General features: G+C 35.4%; 1 protein-coding gene across 2 annotated transcripts in view; it reads left to right on the top strand.

The window, feature by feature from the left end:
- The first annotated feature begins 8 nt into the window (after positions 1-8).
- MRTFB (myocardin related transcription factor B) overlaps positions 9-13,405 on the top strand; it is an 86,915-nt gene continuing 73,518 nt past the window's right edge. For both annotated transcript variants that reach the window (XM_026858663.1, XM_026858659.1), the window contains exons 1-2: positions 9-593; positions 2,657-2,701. The gene's annotated coding sequence lies outside the window, so the exon portion shown is untranslated. The remainder of the gene's footprint in view (positions 594-2,656; positions 2,702-13,405) is intronic.

The following is a 13,405-nucleotide window of genomic DNA, read 5'->3' as shown; positions in this document are numbered from 1 at the left end:
CCCCGCGGGGCCGCGCAGGTGGGGTCAGCCCGGCGCGGGGGGCTGGTGCCGGCACCCCTCGCCCCGGGCTGTGTCTCCCCTGGAGCGCGGCCCAGCTCTTCCCCTGCCGTGCTTCCGCTGATAGGTTTCCCTGCTCTTGCGCCGCGCTCACGGATTTACTTATTTTTTATTGTTAATTGCTTTTTTAGTAAGGCACACAAGCTCCTGGGAGAGGTAGGGGCCTGTGGGTAGAAAGGCGTAACTGCAGGGCCTGGCCTCGCAGATCCGTGCAGTGAAATGAAGGCTTTCCCTGTGCTCAGCCATGCAGTTGAGGCCTCTGGCCTTGACGGCCCGAATCACACAACTACAGGGCAGGGTCACTTACCTGTGGAAAGAGCGGCCGCCCGCATGCCAGGGACTGTTACCGGGTTTGGTTTGTTATTTGTGAAATACACAGATTTATTTTTGTTTTTTTAAATGGCACTTGGTTAATCAGCGTTGTGCAGAAAATAGCAAGTGTATCTGCAGCAGTTGCATGCACAGATGTGTCTCGGATGCACATAAATAGGTTAACACTTGTGAGAGTGCCATTAATTCGGAATGGAGGGAGCAAGGTAAAGATCTATGATGCAGTGCCTGTCTCTAGTGCCAGCAGATACATTTGCCTTTATTCCATTTATATGGTTTTTTTGTATTGGTTGCTAAGTGTGCAGTGCAGCAAACTGCTGTTCTATCTCCGTGCAGCCAAGAGCGAGAAAATAACCAGGACTTCATGGCTGCAGAAGGCAATATAGCTGGAATAAAAACTACAGGACTTAAAATGAAGTGCATAATTTGTTTAACCATGAAGTAAATATCAGAAAATTATCCTTTCGTGTGTATTTCACAAACAGCACTGTGAAATCTCATAACTTTGCTGTCAATGCGTCTAAAAGATTTAAGATGAAATCAGTCACCTTTTAAGAAAAAGAAAACGCTTACACTGCATTGTGGATACAGCACGTTCTAAAGTTCTTGGTTTTGGGAAGGTGATTACACTTTTTCCTCACGCTACATTTTTCCCTTTATGATGGAAAAATGCTCAGGTTTTGAGTTAATTGATGTTTTAAAGCTCTCAACAAAGGCACAGCTGGCATTTCGTGATTATTTTCCTAATGTTTGACATTTTATCTAGTTCCTTCCTGAAGATTTCTTTCCTGTGTAATTAGTTAGGGCAAATTATGATTTTTGTGGTATAACTTGCATTTAAAACTTGACAGAGTGCTGTCTGGTAATCATGTCAGTTATTAAGAAAATAAAAACATCTGGGAGCTGAAAATCTTTAGTACATTATTGGAAGTGCAGAACAACTTTCATGATTTGGCTGTATTTGGAGAAATGTAGAAAACTGAACGATACAGGTGAATTTTTAGGAGCAGTCATACAGTCACATGGAAATCACCTTAATATTTACCTACCTTTTCTAATTTGTGGGAATAAGTTATTATAAAAAAGCTTTAAAGGTGGAGGTTAATGCACATATTCAGACAAATTTAGTGTTTGTATGCGTAAAATGTTCAGTAAATTGGAGCTCTTGCTTGTTGTCCTGGAAATCAAATTAGATAATTGATGAAGTTTATGGATTAATATGATATTGGATAGGGAATACACTTAGTTGTGGCTTTGGGTTTTTGGGTTTCTTTTAAAGAGCATTTAGATTACTGATTAATTACTGGCATGAAGAGAGAATACCTTTTACTATAGGGTGTTTCCTTTTTTTAGGCCTTTTGTTGTTTCTGTCTTGTAACCTTCCTCTTGTGTGTTTTCATTGGGTTTTTTATGTCCCTAGTTTTTAACATCTTTCACTGCTTTGTATAGAAACCATAATAATATCAGCTTCAGCCTTTGGGCATGGAAACCTTTAAAAGAAGAAAAACCCTATCTGCTAGGATTCCTCTCAGAACAAAAGCAACATTGTTTGGCTAAGCAATGTATGAGACTTTTTAGACCCATACCTATGGGTTCAAAGCCAAAACTGGTAAACCTCATTCATGTTGTATGAAGTGGCATTAATAAAGGCCAGCCTTAAAGATAAATGATTTTAAAAAGCTTTTCTAAATTTAGTATGCAGTAGATTTCCATTGACATAATCATGTGTCTGTATGTGTATATACGTACACGCATACTCTAAAATATGCTAATAAATGAAAAGTTGACGACAGAACAAGTATGTTTGAGTTGGTGTCATAGCAAAAAGCCAAAACGTGGTTGTGAACACTTTTCTTTATCAGGGTTCCTTTGTATTGGAATCTGTACAAAACTGTATTTCTGTAATTAAATGAAGTTATAGTGCATAGATATAACTGGCACTTAAAATTCCAAGTGTGAAGACATTCCAGCTCTAAGGAATTATGCAAGATGGACTTGAAGGAGCTAGGACTGGTCTTATATACTGTAGTTGAGCTCAAAGGAGTGGGTAATGCACCTCTAGCACTATAGTCTTGCCAGAGGTAACTGAAAAGACAAATAATGTGTTAGAATTTGAATAGTAATATGAAAGATGCTAAAAAATGATCTTAGAGCATATTGAAATTAGTTTACGCTAAGGATTTTTAATCTAAGTAACTTTTAAAATAAAGAATCCTTGTGACATTTTTGTGATTTTTGTTTTTCCTATCTTTACTTTCCAATAAAACAGAAATGTGCTGAAACAGACGCTGTAGAAGGAGGATAGAGATACGAGGTAAGTGCTATATCTTAAAACAATTAAAACTTTCTGAATACAGGGTTTTTTATAAAGTTGCCATTTTTTAGCGAGCAGTGTATCACTTTAAATTGTGCTGGTTTTATAATCCTGTTAAAATGGAAGGTTTTCCAAGAGATATGTTCTTATGCAAACAGGAATATAGGAAAATGTAGTACCTGTGTTACATAAGCTAAGAGCAAGTTACTGTGGTGGTTTTGCTTTGCAATTTGGTATGAGTGCTTTTTAATCACCTCTTAGAATTTTCACTTAATTATGCTTATTTTGATTAAATAATATTTTCTCTTATTTAAAGTACTGTCATGCTTGCAAGCCTTCACAGATTATGGTAGACTTTTTCTAAGTATTAGTAGTTTTGATATTGGTAGGTAAAACTTTGGCCTGTATAGCATTTTGTTTATTTCTAACAATTATTTCACAGTGACTTGGGCTAGTACCAGCACAGTGCCACTAAACAGCTCAGCACTTCCAGGGTACCACCAGACCTGGTGTGTTTTGATTAAATAAATCCAGTTATAGATGAGGAGAGGAAACTTCTTTCTCAAAGGGAGTAACTGGGAATATTTAATGGCTGCTGATAGAGTTCTGTTTCAGTAGGTATTGGGAAGAGTCTCGAGCAACTTAGTAAAATAAGGAACTTAGGTTATGTCAACTGAAACATTCTCAGTTTTGGAACTCTCTGCCTCTGATGTTCAGCTGGTACCGAAATGGTGAAAGTCTGATTTCCCCCCCCTCCCCCAATCTTTTATATGGGAAAAAGGGCTTTGGTGGGGAGGTGGGAGGGGGTTGCTTTATTTTCAGAATAACTGAGACAGGGCATCAAGCTTAAAGCCTCCTTGATAATTTCTACTGAGGCTCCTCTAAGATGAAACAGAGCATTGGCTCCATCTCTACAGAAAAAGCCAGACACTGCGCACAACTTTCATGGCTAAGAACTGCTCCAGAGAATGGAAGAACAGCAAGACATACAAAATTTCCTGGATATACGCGGAAGGTGTCTGTATCTGGAGCATTGATGTATTCCAACAAGCCCCAGAACTGTAAGAGTATTATGCAAAAAATTAGCAACTGGAAACACTTAGAAAGATGGAGGAGCTTCCTTTAACCTGAAGGTAAGGTGTGTTTCAAGGTTGCATTGCATTCAGGCTACATGAAGGTTTGATTAGACTTGGCAAACCAGTTCACTTCATGTCCTGGTTTAGAAAATCTGCAACTTTTGTTTCTTACTGCAAATGCATCTGCTACTTTTTTATCAGCATGTCTAAAAGAAAAGAGGTCAACACCTGAAATTAAGCCTATTTGCACTTAACATGAAACATTCATGGTTGTCTGCTTCTTTAAATGAAATAATTCTGTGCTGCGTTGAGCACAGTGAACCAGTATTCCTGGCATTGTTTCTTAAGCATTTTTATCACCTGAAGTTCATGAGCCTAAATTGCATAACGCTAATTATGGAATAAAACTTTTTCAAATTTTTCTTCTGTGGTAAAAATTGACATCTGCTGTAAAACTACTCTTAGGGGTTGTTGAGGCTCTGTTGAAGCCACAGCCACAAAAATCTTCCATATCCTGAAACTCCAAAGCAAATGCACGTTACAGAATTTATTAAAGTGTTCAGATTACTGTTATTAAATCCAGATGTTAATATAACAGTTTTGTACTTGTGCAATAAACTGAATCTGTATGATCGTTGACTCAGTAGACAGTACTTTAAGATTTCGTATTTGGGTACTTGGCTAAAGCCATTAATTAAATGTTTGAAAACTGGCTTAAACCTGGGCATGGTGCCAAAAGCAACAAAGTGAGGGAGAAGTCATGGTTGAGCTCATTTTTGATCTTCACACTGATGTTTGAAACACAAATGAACAAAACACTAAAAACAAAGACAAAAAGACAAAATCCACTGGTTTTCTACCCTTCTAACTGTGAATTTGTGAGATAATCAGCCCTAATTCATATCACTGAAAGCGGTGGACAATTGTATTTTTATTTTCACATTTTGTTTCTGATGATAGAAGTCTGCTGGAAAGCTAGGGAACGGTTGTTGAAAAGTCGATTAAAAATTCTAGAGACATTAAAATTAGTTTGCCAGTCATTCTTTATTATAAATGTAAAAGAGGTAGCTTGTAAAAATTCAGCAGAGAAACTTATTAAAATAGAGTTCAAGTTGTTGTATTTCAGTAAAATCCAGTTAATACTCATAAATGGTTCTTGTATGTCATGAAGTGGTAAGTTTTTCAGTATATCCTATGAAAACAAATAGAAGAGACATAGAATTCCAGCTGCTGACATTCTGTTTTACGTTGCTGGCACAATCCTTAATTTTGTTCCTTTTTTTCAGAAATGAAAACGTATTGTTTGCTAAAGCTGTAATCCAGCAAAGCTTTAAGCATGTGTTTATGAGACTAAATGAGTTGCACAAAGTTGAACACATGCTTAAAGCTTTTCAGGATTTAGAACCACATGTTAGTAAAGCCTTAGGAAAGTAATAGTTGTGACTTAACATAAGCAAGTAAATCTGTTTATGAATGTCATTGTGGTGGATGTACTCCCCCTTGCACCGCAGTGTTACAGATGCAAGTTTGTGTCTAAGTAATCTCTTTTGCATTGATAAGTATTCAGTGTAAATTGTGAATTACAGTCTCAGTAGGCGTTTATACTTAAATGTTATCTGAGAGAACATGTCATATCACCATTAATCTCATTTTGTGTTTTAAAATGCTGCAGAAGTTGTATCTGTTATCAGTATTTTTGTATGTTGTGAATTAGCCATCTCAGCCTGTTTCATCCTTGTATGTAAGTGGCTTTGGAAGCGTGAAAGCAAAGGAGTGTATTTGTGCTTTTATAATCTTTCTTTGGTGGTAGTCAGGCAGACGAAGGCCTTGGAATGTGTGTAATTTGAAAATGATTCCTGCAGAATATGCTGAGATTACTATGCAGAAATTAATGGGATCTTTATGTTAGTTGTGGTTGGTCTGAATTGTACCATTTTTGTATTATTTTAGGAGTTTTTGAATGGTCTAATAAATTTCTCACAACTATTTGGAGCATTTGTTTTTTCATTATGGTATCATGTTACTCGGTAGGGTTTTTTTAGGATTTTCTCTTTAAAAAATACTGTCTTAAAAGTATCTTTCCATGGAAAACACAACTCAAGACAGGTAACCAAAAGAAATGGCTTAATGTTTTGCTAATGATTTTCAACATTTAAGTTGTTGTACTCTTTGTACAGCTGTACTCTTTACAAAACCCCTTATAAATATATTAAGTATATTTATAAAGACTTGTAAACTGTGTAAATTAGGAGATAATTTAAAAAATCTTTTTGAATCATCTCTTGACACCATTTAGTAGTGATGTGTCAGATTTTCTATTTATTCAAACCAATAAAATAATTTTTTAGATGGCATTTTCCTCATAGTTACACTTCTTCTTGCTTTGCATCCAACAGCAGCCACATTTGCTATGAAATTCTATATAAACTTGACAATGCAGTTGAGTGTTTGCATGTCACTTCTGTTTGGGTTTTTTTGCACTATTACAAAGTGGGGTGTAGTTTTTTAGTAAAATTGCAGATTTAATGCTTATACTCCAGAGGAGTAGATGAACTTGTACTGATTAATGTATTTTTGCAAACCTTGAAGTTTTTTCCGGGTAAGAAATCCAAAATTTAAATGCAATTTGCAAGTAATGAAAGTGCTGATAATACTTGCTATGGCTGAACACTGAGGAATTGCTCCAAAAGCAAAATTGATAAATAACAGGTCGTTTGTTTGGGACTTGATGGTATTTCTTGAAAAACTTCCAATGTTTCTGTAGTTTGGCTTATATAGTTTAGGTGAAGGCTGAGAACAATCACAGCATCATCACAACTGTGGGTGGAGTTACAGGAATGACTGAAAACCTCACCATTTCTAGTTAATGTATTGAACACTGTAATTTCATTTTGAGTTTCTGTTCAGCAGAAGGATTTTAATATGCGGTTTATGAGGGCAGTGCTTACTGTGTTTCTAGTAAATACTTAAGTTGCTACTTTATAGCATTTATTCTTTCTGATTTTGGGTTATTTACAGTAATGCTTCTTTACATTTGTGTCAAATAATACAGCAGTACTCAAATACTTTCACTTGGTATAAGATAAAGGGTTTACTGAGCAAATGCTATTAGTTTCTGCAAAATGTAAGCCATCTTTATGGTTACAGGAATTATAAGTCTTCCAGCGTGAATCAGGCTTTAAATAATTCACTCTACATCTGTAGACAGTTTCAACCAATTTTCTTGCTGCTATGAATAACATAGTGTAATTGGTGATTTCTTCTGGAATTGGATCAGCATGGTGAGGCAAACTGTTCTGGCTTCGGTAGATCCAAGCTGAGTGGTTAATGACTCCCTCTTTCCTCTGCCAGATGTTCCACCCTTCCTCTGTTTTGCCAGTTTAACCATTTGACTGCTGTTTTACCAGGTCATGTAAAATACGCCTGATTTTAACAACTTGTCACGCAGAACTGAGAAAACAGAAGGTGGAATCTCTGGTAAAGGGTGAAATGCAGATGGTAACAACCTACTTATGTCAGTAGTTCATCTGTCTCTGCCCTGAGAAAGCTCTGAGCAGGAGCAAAGGTGGGCAATACAGAGACAAACTAAAAATCTGAAATGGAAGATGGGTAGAACACTAAACGTACTTTCCTTTCCTGCAGCCTAAACCAGATTGATAGTTGACAGGAGCCTCTTGAACATAGGCACAGTTCTAAATCTACTGTTTCTCAAATATTTGAGCCAGTGATGGGGCCAGAAGGTAGTTCAAAAGATAGAATTCTATAGCATCTCTTTGATCTGTCTGTGGGTTCTTGGCATTTGTAGGTAAGCTTCTGAAAGCCTAATGCTGGCTGGCTGAGGAACGTGTTCAAGAGGAGAAAAGATCTATTAAGGAAGGATGTTATAGAGAGCATTTTTGACAGGTGAAGTGGAAGCTGAGATGAGAAGTGATTTAGTGATACATGGAGGACAGAGAAAAAAATCAAGAGGAGGAATCGAGAAGGAAAGCAGCAGGTACTGAAGTGATCTGGGGAAGAAATGAGCTATGATCTGATGCCAGAAAAGAAATAATGAAAATAAACCAAGAGGAAAAAGAGGAAACTGTGCTTTCATTATCTCTGACCAGATATTTAATGATTATCTTGTTGTCATCAGATTATCAATAGTTTTCCAATAGGGTTTCTAATAAAACTTTGTAGTATATTTTCTTGCACAAATATTTGTAATGCTGTTCAGAAAATGTATCTTTGAGGAAACGGGCACATTGCTTAGATTTTTCAGCTTTTTTTTACGGTTTGTTCATGATTAAATAATACATTGTGTGTTTTAGTGTTAGTAAACAGATTAACTAAAGTGTTTTGAAACATACCCTAATAAATTACATTTGATGACTATTAAATGATGGCGGTGTCTTATATCAGAAGGAATACTAAAGCAAACATATTTTCTGTTATGATGCTGAAGACCAAAAATATCTCGTATACAAATAAAATTATTATGTAGGAGAGAAATCATGGCTTGAAGTATTTTTAGGCTCATGAGGTTTTAAATTGACTGTTGCTCTAGTTTTGATGTGTTCATGAAAAGAAATGTTCACTAAGAGCTTTTTCATTAGCATTATGCAGAAGGATATTAGGAAAAGAAATTTTAAAATATTTCAGCCTGTGTTTTAAGGATTTTTTTTTTTTTTTGACTTAGCGAAGCTCCTGAAGCTTACTCCACGTTTGAAGTACATTTTCAGCTGAGGGGAGATTCAGCCACATAACTTACTGAAACATGATTAAGGTGATACACATTGTCTTTTGGTGGAGCCTCTCATTCCACACCTCCTAGAGATTTTTGTCTGCTCAGGTTTGTTCTCCTAAAGCATTTCAGTTCAGGTTAGTCAAGTTAGCAAAGGTAATGATTCCAACTTGTTAAGCTGATTGAGCTCTCTGTGGATAAGGAGCACTCATGGAACAGCTGACCCAGCAGTGTGGACAAGATCATAACCAGAAATCAGGTGGTGAAAATCATCTGAGAGACTGTTATGGACCTAATTAGTCAGTAACTATAGTTTAGGTGTTTTAAACATTTGAAGTAGATACTCTAGTGGTGGCAGATGCTCTGTGTTGAACTAGGGAAAAACCTTTAGTAAGAGCTGTTTAAGTTTTGTAATAATAATGCAGTGTTGCACAGGAGCTCTCTGTATCAGTTTAAACGATTTCAGTAATAGTGTCTCTTCCTTTTTATTTCAGAAATACCCTGTTCTTTAAATTGGGGGGAATGGGGAGGGTGAGTACAGACAATCTGAGTTTTTTTACACTGATCATATCAATGATAAATTGATGCATTGTATTATTATTTTTACTGCAAATTTCTAAATATTATTTTCCTTAAAGATGATCTTTGGAAATAATTAGCCTCAACTGAGTGAAGAAAATAATTTGTTGCTTCCTCATTTTTACATCTACAAATGTGAAATTTGTATTTTTGAATACAAGAGGCCTTTTTTCCTATGTTTAACTTTCTGTTGAGGGGTTCTTGAGACTTTAAGTATTTCTGAAGGCCATTACATTTCTTTCTTGATCAGCTTATTCTTGGGTGCTGCCATTTCTGCATAAACAAGACTTTTTTTCTCTCCATTATAACTTATGGAGATGAGAGTGATTGTTTTATAAGGGGAAGGTTTAATGGCTTTTTTTCACTTCAAGTTATATTGCAAGAAATCCCAAGAAATACGGAATTTAGATGTGCTACAGCTGTTAAGTGTAGCAGTTTCTGCAGCAATCTACTGTAAACAATTTTATGGTTACCATCTACATTTATTTATTTATTTTCAAACAAGCAGCTTTGTAGGGAATGAAATACTGGAACACACAATAGTTTACCAGATAAGACTTCTTTGAAAGTGGCCTTAGGCAACATAAACTCTCCTGACCCAGAGTTTCTGCCCTATTAGTCTTTAGCTAATTTCAGTATGGAAAATGGAATTCAAGTTCATTTTAGCTTTGGAGATCGTGAGAAATTGGTTCTTAAAGCACTGAGGGCATGGACTGTGGATTATAGCATTAAACTGTTTAGAACATTAGAGTTTTCAGGCACCATACTAATAACATACTTTTTCTGGTTATTTTAGAATATGGGTGTTGATCTGGGAATTAAGCTTGATCACTTATAATCTCGGTTCTGTATTTATAAAGAAACAATTAGTGATATTCCTTCCTGTGGTCTTACCCTGTTCACAGAAAGTATTCTTGGCCTTGTTACAAGAGATGTTATTGATTTGAGAAGTAGAAGTTTGGCTTTTGTTTATTAGTGTTATATTGTCTTTAACAAAATTTATTTATTCTGTTAAATTAATATTATGTTTGTAGTATATCTTTATGCTTAATTTTCAGTGTTTAGGAAGCTGGGGGTTAGAGTTTTGTGGTTTGGGGTTTTTCCTACCTGAAAGTCTGTGCTTAAATGCCTGGGATTTAGTGTTCTTTTAGTATGCATCTATAAAAAAACCTCACTTTAATTCTTGGGATGATACTGCAAGGTGTAAATCTATTAAAGCTGATCTAATTGCCTTCACATTCTGACCTTTTGTCACTGTTGTATAAAAATTAGGTCACTTACTATGATGTGGGCTGTGAGCAGTTGAGCAGTGGTTGAGTGTAGCCAAATGTAATGGTGCTCTGTTTGCTTTGAGGTAAGGTGTAATAACTTTCCTTTAACCCTGCTGTATCAGTAGGTGTAACCTGGAGAAAGCATCAGTTGAAGACTGAGGAGGGAAGAGGTTGTCCTTCTGAAACCATGAATCTAAATGAAAGCTGGTACACAAGTGATGGAACAACTGTATTTTTTTCCCTTTTAGTGCTTTTTAAAGTCTGTAACAGAAAGTAATACTTTTAAGCCAAGCAAATAAATATATTTTCCCAGTTCCAGTAGCAGCTTTGGATATAAGAAATTAGAATTATATTGACCTCATCCTGACTCTAGGATAATGACAAATACAGTGGAGAATAATTTACTTGTACTGAGTAGAAGAGCTGGCAATAGCATGAAGTGGTATTATGGGACTGCCAGAATTTTGTGTCGCTGCCTCTGTTTAGTTGAGAAAGATGGCATTCATACCCACACAGCATGCATGTGATGAATATATGTATTTAATGTATGTAGCTGAGTTATCTTTGGGAGCACTAGGAGCGTCTTCTAAATCTTAAGGAGGTAGTTCACCCAGTGCTTTGTTGAAGCAGGACAGTGGCACTATAAAAAAAAAAAAAAAATCATCTTGGAACTTCCATCACCTTCTTTAGCTCTTAGTTGTACTTTTGTTGCTTTTCAAAATGTGTCACATCACCCATTGTAAACTGAATTGTTGAAGAGAAGAGATGGTCCCATGAACTTGTAAACCAGACATTAATCATTTGGTACTAGGCCTCTGTTTTCTTTCTAGTTAAAGGAAATAGAATCGAGGAGAAGATTAAATACTTCTAATAACTTGCAAAGTAGAAGTACTCATGTGGGAGAGTTACACGCATCATAATGCTCTGCTATGCTTTTTACAGGGTGGTTACGTGATCATAAATAAGAAAAGAACAGAAAATATTTTAGATGAACTCTAAGCACTTAGCATAAATCAAATAAGGCATGGTAAATAGCTGCTGCTTGAGATGTACAGAAAGTTTTTAAATCTTTTTTTATTTAAACATTGATCTGTCATCTTCTAAGTTTTTGTCCATTAGTGGGTTAAATTTTACAAGTTTTAGTTTCAGAAGTTAAGAACAACAAATCGACTGGTTTCCATGGGAGCTAATCCAAGTCATTGTTTGCATTGTTAATATCTGAAAGTAGCTGTGTTGGTACAAGTCAATATTCAGCAAAAGGTTTGTGAAAGATTTTCTAAGTTGTCCTAAGGCTACGAGTTAAAACTGAACTGAGTATCATTTGCATATGTGCACCGAGTTGCAATTCAGACATAATCATTTTGGTATTTTGCAGGATCCCCTAAACTGAAATTTCTAGTAATCCCTAATTATTTTGAGTTCATGTCTAATTAGTATTTTTCTTATTGCTGAATGTGAATAATAAGTTAAAATCTGTCCTATAGGAGTTGATTGTATTTTTTTAAGAGGTCAAATATCTATCTTTGGTACACCAAATATTATTTGCTAATTATTATTTGCTAATAATGCCAGTAAAATTCTGCTAATCTCTGTAATAGTATATAGAAATAAAAAGCAAGTATATCTTTTTCAAGAAAGTTAATTTTATGGAAATGATTGTGTAATGTTCGGTCATGCTTATGTAGGAAGGTAGAAAGTAGCATGTCCAACGGGAAACAGTCTTGCAGTTCCTTCCTCTGATTTGAATCCTAATGCTTTCCTTGCTTTGTTCAATTCAAGGGCCTGGTTTACAGGCACTAAAATAAACAGAATAGCACCTGCAGCTTAGTCATAAATGGGAACATCTTGAAGTAACTAAGCAAACAAATGAAATCATGGAGTAACTTAACCTTTTCTGAAATGCCTTAGATGCTCTACCAACATTCATTTTTAAGATACATCAGCATTTTGGCTATCAAAGGACTCTGAACACATAAAGGAATTGTTAAAGATTATGATCTAATTTATTGATAGAAGTTACTAATTATTTTCTGAAATGTCAGAAAATCTCTTGTAAAAAGCTCTGTAGATTTTCTCTTTTTTTTTTTTTTTAACAAATGCCCACTTACAGGACATGATTCTAAAATGTTTAGCAGTCCTATGATGTGTCCATGTAAATATTTGACCTTTGCTTCAGATTTGAGCTATCAAGCACTTTTATAATAACAAAATGAACACTTGTGTTTTGATCTTCTTTTTAATATGTTGTCAACTTCAGTTACATAAATAGATTCTTCTGGCTACACTGTTCATGTTTGCTGGCCACAGAAAATCATGGAGCACATGTTATCTTATTAATGCCTTCCACAAAGTTCTGTCATAGACCAGAAGATCTGCACTTACTTTTTTAGCAGGTAAAACAGAGTTGATCTTGCAGTTATTGGAACAGTACTGTGCGCTTCATATTAAAACTGGTATTAAGAACTTTTAATTTTTTAAATTGGAATTCAAATAAATTGCTTCTGAAATATGTCACTTATGTATTATTGGGAAAAAAGGGATCTAACCTGAATTTGTAGAGATCTGTTAGGATGAGAAACTAGAAGCATCATTTGTTTGCGTATCAATAATGCGCATGGTTTCTTTTTTTTGTTTTTTTGTCTTGCTAAATTTAGGTATTATAAAACTGACCTTGTGTTGTTTTCTAAGCTGAGTCTAAATTTATTTGCTGCCAATGTTAATACAGGCATTTAAAATTTTAGTAGAGTATTAAAGAAAATGTAAAATAGGAACAATCAACATCATCTTCATAGACTGAAAAATAGGAATGTCATGTTTAGATTTTTCTGAGCATTTGCAGATGGCATATTTCCTTGCACGGTGTGTGCATGTGCGTAACACATAAACCAGGTACAACTTCATGTTTTACCTTTCTGGTTTAAAGTATTTTTATGAAGCTCATTATTTTAATAGAACTAGTGAGGATATGTGCTGTAACAGCTTCGTGTTTATTTAATCAAGTTAATCCAGCTGAATGACAGTGTTGCTTCAGTATGAGAACTGTTAACTAAGAATA

The sequence above is a fragment of the Athene cunicularia genome (genome assembly GCF_003259725.1).
Source record: "Athene cunicularia isolate RWA chromosome 14 unlocalized genomic scaffold, athCun1 chr14_part1, whole genome shotgun sequence".
NCBI lineage: Eukaryota > Metazoa > Chordata > Aves > Strigiformes > Strigidae > Athene > Athene cunicularia.
Note: the sequence above shows the minus strand (reverse complement) of the source record. Positions and strands in the feature narration are given on the sequence as shown.